Source organism: Bos mutus, chromosome 20 (assembly GCF_027580195.1).
Source record: "Bos mutus isolate GX-2022 chromosome 20, NWIPB_WYAK_1.1, whole genome shotgun sequence".
NCBI lineage: Eukaryota > Metazoa > Chordata > Mammalia > Artiodactyla > Bovidae > Bos > Bos mutus.
Genome location: NC_091636.1, coordinates 6671489 through 6677593, shown reverse-complemented (window position 1 = coordinate 6677593; position 6105 = coordinate 6671489).

The following is a 6105-nucleotide window of genomic DNA, read 5'->3' as shown; positions in this document are numbered from 1 at the left end:
CCCAGGTCCCACGCTTAAAGAGGCCAGTGACCCATAGTAAGCCCCACGTGACTGGATCATTCATTCATTCCTGGGGGGGGGGGGGAGGCGGGGAATGACATTTTGAGAATGAGATAGTCCAAATTTACTCATTCTTTTCTCTCAAAAGAGAGATTAGGATTAAGGATTAGGGAAGGGTTTAAATAGCTGTCTGCAGGGGTAAATGTCGCTCAGTCGTGTCCCACTCTTCGGAACTCCATGGACTGTAGTCCATGGAATTCTCCAGGCCAGAAGAGTGGGTAGCCGTTCCCTTCTCCAGGGGATCTTCCCAACCAGGCATCTAACCCAGGTCACCCATATTGCAGGCGGATTCTTTACCAGCTGAGCCACCAGGGAAGCCCAAGAATACTGGAGTGGGTAGCCTATCCCTTCTCCAGGGGATCTTCCTGATCCAGGATTCGAACCGGGGTCTGCTATACTGCAGAGGGATTCTTTACCAGCTGACCTACCAGGGATCTGGGCTTCCCTGATGGCTCAGACGGTAAAGGACCCTCCTGCCAATGCAGGAAACACAAATTAGATCCCGGGGTTGGGAAGATCCCCTGGAGAAGAAAATGACAACCCACTCCAGTATTCTTGCCTGGAGAATCCCATTGACAGAGGAGCCTGGTGGGCTACAGTCCATGGGGTCACAAAGAGTCAGACACGGCTGAGCGACTAACACTTTCAAGGGTAAATGTAATGATTATTTCAGCAGATATTTATTAAGAGCCGACATTGTCTTAGGCACTCTTTAGTGTTGGTCACTCAGTCATGTCCAACTCTTTGTGACCCCACGGGCTGTAGCCCACCAGGTTCCTCTGCTCCATGGATTTCTCTCCAGGCAAGAATACTGGAGTGGGTTGCCATTTCCTTTTCCAGGGGATCTTCCCAACCCAGGGAATGAACCGGAGTTTAGAGCCACCAGGGAAGCCTAGGCACTATTTAAGGGACTAGGAATTCCAGTGGTGAACAAGGCAAATGTGGTTTCTGCCTTCCTGATCTGAGTGTGATAGAGTAAATAGACATTACTGAACAGTGAATTTCCTGGTGCTGACTGCTGAGTGTTATGAGACAGAACAAGATAATCTGGAGGTCAAGGAAAACTAGTGATATATATGAAGTCTGAGTGTTCTTAGTCAATAACATGCTGAGGTATGGGAGAGACTAAAGCTCTCTGGAACTGAAGGAATGTTGCTGGGCAGACCCACAAGGGCCTTGTAAACAGTGTTAAAGGCATAGAGTTTCTCATGATGGCAAAGGGAAGTCTTGAAGATTGAGCGAGATAGTGACATCGTAAATTTTACTTTGTAAAGAGAATTCTGTGGAGAATAAATGAGATGAAATAGAAGTAGAGATTAGTTGGGAGATTGTTAGTAATCTAGATGAAACCATGGTGGCAAATGAGATTAGAAATTTGACAGAGGGAATTGCCTGGTGGTGCAGTGGTTAGGGGCTTGCCCTAGTGATAACCTGACTGCCAGTGCTGGAGACATAAGAGATCTGGGTTTGATCCCTGGGTCGGGAAGATACCCTGGAAGGGGAAATGGCAACCCACTCCAGTATTCTTGCCTGGAGGATTCCGTGGACAGAGGAGCCTGATGGGGCTACAGTCCATGAGGTTGCAAAGTTGATTGCAACTGAGTGACTTCCACTCGCTCACTCCATTGGTTAGGACTCCACTCTTCACTGAAGGGGCTGTGGGTCTGATCCCTGGTGGGGGAATTGAGCCACTTGGTGAGGCAAAAAAAAAAAAGACAAGGAAGGCATTTTACATTTGGATCTGTATAGAGCTTGGAGGAGAGAGCTAACCTTAGAGATCTGGAAAATTTTAGCATAAAATGGCTATTGAAGCCATGGGAAATGATAAGATAGTTTTAGGGCAATCTGTGGGGATGATGGACTAGTGGAGTGGTTTGTAGATTAACTTGAACTCCTGGTGTTTTAATATTATTACCATCATTATTATTTACAGAGTTTTTAAGATGAAGAAATTGCACCTAGAAATAGGCATTTTAGAAATTCCAATCTATATGGCTGCTTTCCTATAAAACAACTAGATTAAGCCAAACAGAGATTGCCATCTCTCCATGGAATTTGGACTATCCAGTTCACCACAGCCCCCACCACTTTTGAGAGTCTTAGACCCAGTGAATGTCATTCCTTTTTACCTGCCTTTTTCTTAAAGCATTTGAATTTGGACTTTTGGCCTACAGGGTCAGAATGGACATGGGTGAAGGACTTTATACCTAAGAAGTATCAATGTTTATAGGCTTAGCAGTAAAGAAAAAACCTGAAAAGACAGTATGGCAGCTGGAGAAAGGAAAAGCAGAGGAGTATGACATCAAGGAGGTCAGTGTTTCAAAGAGATGGTATGATCAGCAGTGCCAAATGCTGCAAAGTGCTTAAGCTAAGTAAAGATTAGGAACGTTTCATGGTGGGTAGGGGAGTACAGGAATAAATAAGCAGGTTAAGGAATAGTTAGGAAAATAAATTGAGTTGGCAATGATCAAACTGTCATTAAAAAATGAGAGAGGAAAGAAAGGACTATTTGCAGAGGGTGATATGTCAAGCCAGTTTTAGTTTTTGTGTTTTGGGATGAGAGAATCTTAACGTAAATGCTGACAGAGAAGAATCCAGCCGAGAGGAAGATGACAAAATATATGAAAAACCCCCCTGAGATGCAGGAGCCCCAGGAAACGCAGGTTCGATCCCTAGGTCGGGAAGATTCCCCTGGAGGAGGGCATGGCAATCCACTCCAGTATTCTTGCCTGGAGAATCCCATGGACAGAGGAGCCTGGTGGGCTACAGTCCATGGAGTCTCAAAGAGGTGGACATGACTGAAGCGACTTAGCACACAGGCACCTTAATTAAAAATAACTTTGTTGCTTTAAAAATACCAATCATCATCTGACATATCACAAATCTTAAGCTTATTATTATTTTTTAATTATCGGAAATGCAATAAAATGAGGTATGCCTGTCCTAGGAGGCAAAATCATTGGTAGCAATCTTAGAAGCTGCCTACTACAGAACAGAATGGAAAGATTCGAAATGGATCTAGGACATAATATCACAGTAGCATCAGTGGGATCTGGTAGAAGTTCGTGACCTTGAATTTATATGATAGCAGTTTCTCAGACGTGGAGATTTCTTCCAGAAGTGTTTAGTAATCAGGTACCTACAAGGATAATAAGATTGAAGACCTAAGAATGAAGTTAGTGTTAAAACACAGTTCTCTGTGGTGCAGGCTTTGTGTCAGTTAATAATTATCAGGTGTTCTCTGGAGTGAAAATGGATTGTTCAAACTTAAGGAGAGTTGGCAAAATCAAGGTAGTTCTGGCTACCATATCCCTGTGTCTGTTTCAAGGCAACATTGGGAAGGAGATAGTCTTGTGTTTAAGACTTTGGTTTGAAGATAGCCTGGGCTGAAGTCTTAGTTCAACTTAATAGTGGGGTGAAAGTCGCTCAGTCATGCCCGACTCTTTGCGACCCCACAGATTATACAGTCCATGGAATTCTCCAGGCCAGAATACTGGAGTGGGTAGCCTTTCCCTTCTCCAGGGGGTCTTTCCAACCAGGGATCAAACCAGGGTGACTTTGGGCAAATTGTTTAACTTCATCAATATTCCATTTCCTCACCTTTAGAATAGTGTTGTTGTGAAAAGCAAATGAGAAAATACATGGGAAGCACTTATATTAACTTTAGTACCTGTACACAGCAACCTTTAATTACATGATCTTCATTATTATGCCCCAATATAAAGTTTGTATTCTATTTGCAAGCTGCTAAAATTTTTTAAAACTACTTATGGGTCAAAAAATGAAATCTTTGGAAATTCCCAGGTGATCCTGTGATTAGGTCTTGGCACTTTCATTGCTTGGCCCTGGGGTTCAATATCTGATCTGGGAACTAAGATCCCACAAGTTGCATGGTGCGGCCAAAAAAAGAGAAATTGTTTTATGGTTACCGAAATGAACTAAAACTCTGGGATATCCCCAATGAGCCCACAGATACAGCAAGCTGAAAAAGGGATCCTGACAAGTCCAGACTTTTCAGAGGGGCCTTTAATACTTTACATATGCTACAGATACCTAGAGTTATTTCCTCCTTTTCTTCCTTCAGGCAATGTGTTGGAACCAGAATGATAATATGTACTTGAGAACAGTTACTTAGTTGCTTCTCAGCTTGTAGATGATGGCCTTGATTCTTGCAGTAAACTCTAATGTTGGCTTGGAAACTTTGAACTAGGAGCGTACTCAGTCATTCCTGTGGAGCTGAGAAAGAAGACAGAACAGCCTCAGGTGGCAAAAATCCCAGAAGATAGCAGGCTAAGCAGGGGATGACACACCAGGTCTAGAAATTTCTTTTCAGCATTATTGTCCCAAGTGGCTGCTAAATCTTGAGTGTTCAAGTTTAACTCTGGTCCTGTCTTGGAATAACAACAATATGAAATGTATTAGCATGCAGATGTGGAAGTGGTTACTATTCTCCTGGAAGTTGGAGAAACTCCCAAATGTTTATGTTGTCAAAGGGTCCTTTAGGATCCAAGTGTTGCTGCTCTCATTTTTAAATTTTTCTTGCAAACAAGGAACTTACTGAACCCTCCCTGGTCTCACTGTGGATCTTCCTCTTTTCCTTAACTTCTTAATGTTGGAGTACCCCTGTGTATTACTTAGTCATTTCAATATATTTGGAATTAAATCTATCATGGTAACATTTGTTTTCTATTTGTCTTACTTTTCTGTGTTACTTCTGTCTCATTTCTTACATTATTTTGGATTAATGTTTTTCTCAATTATTCCAGCCTCTATGATGACTTCCAAACAGGACTGGAAGTAGGGTGAAGTGAAGGAGGTGATTGCCTAAATTTCCAAATTTAAGAGGGGATCAAAACTCAGAAATCAAGGCAAATAGTATTCTTACACATTGTTTTTAGAAAGCATAATGAATGAAAGACTTCCACTGCCAGAGAGTAGATGTGCCTTTCACTATTTCTCTCATTAAGCACAACAACAACAAAACAAACCCTATACCTTATGTAAAAAACAAACATACCAAGACTCTGAAAGAAAAACAGAAAAAGAAGGCTGAGTTGGGATCTCAGAATCTGAGAAACAACACACTGCTAAGTTTCTGGAATTTTCTTTTGGCCTCTACATCCCAGATTTGTAGGCAAAGAACCCAGCAAATCAGAGGTGCCAGTGAGCCTAAGGGAAAAAAAGCCTGCTAAACAAAACCCTGCTGTCCCTAGTTGAAGCACCAAGAAAGGGGCAGCTTCACAAGACATAAAACTTTAAGGGAAAAACAAACAAAACTGCTCTATTGAAGCCAAAACATCACAGGAAAGAATATGGTCCCATCCCTACCCACAGCAGCAAAGCTGAGTGAGGAGCCTAAACGTTTGCAGTCTCAGGGCCATAATGAGGAACCCCTATTCCTCTTCTCTGATGTGGTGGTGTCAGAGAAGGCCAAACAGGAGCCCAGATTTTTATTCACACCCAGAAGTAACAAAGTCCCCCTAGCTCTTTCCCTGGGGTGATGTTACAGGAGACCTTGTGGGGCATCAGGACTCTCACCATTATTCAGCAGTAAGAGGCCACCCCCATGGCCTTGTCAGTAAAGACCATGGAGGGAGCCAGAACATCCGTTCCTGCCCAGTAATGACAAGGATCAACCTCCTCCTTGGGTGTTGTGGAGGCCAAGTGAGGAACCTGGACTTCTACCTCCATTGAGCAGTAATAAGGTGCCCTTTTCCTTTGCAGGAGCTGTGTCATTAAACAAACAAACAAACAAACAGTCAAAACAGAAGGTTTAAATAAAATGCAGAGTCTTATAACTTGTAAAATATCCAAGTTTCAATTTAGAAAGTTATTCATCCTAAGGGGGAAAAAATCACTTATTCTACTAAGCAAGAACCAATAGATTTCAAACTATTTTCAATCAATAGGTGCCAACAAAAAAATGACAGAGATGTAAGAATGAGTAGACCATTTTATCCATGATGAAAATGTTTCAAGAAGCAATTATGAACATGGGTGAAATAAATGAAGAAAATGACAAAGCCTCGGCAAAGTAATAGAAGA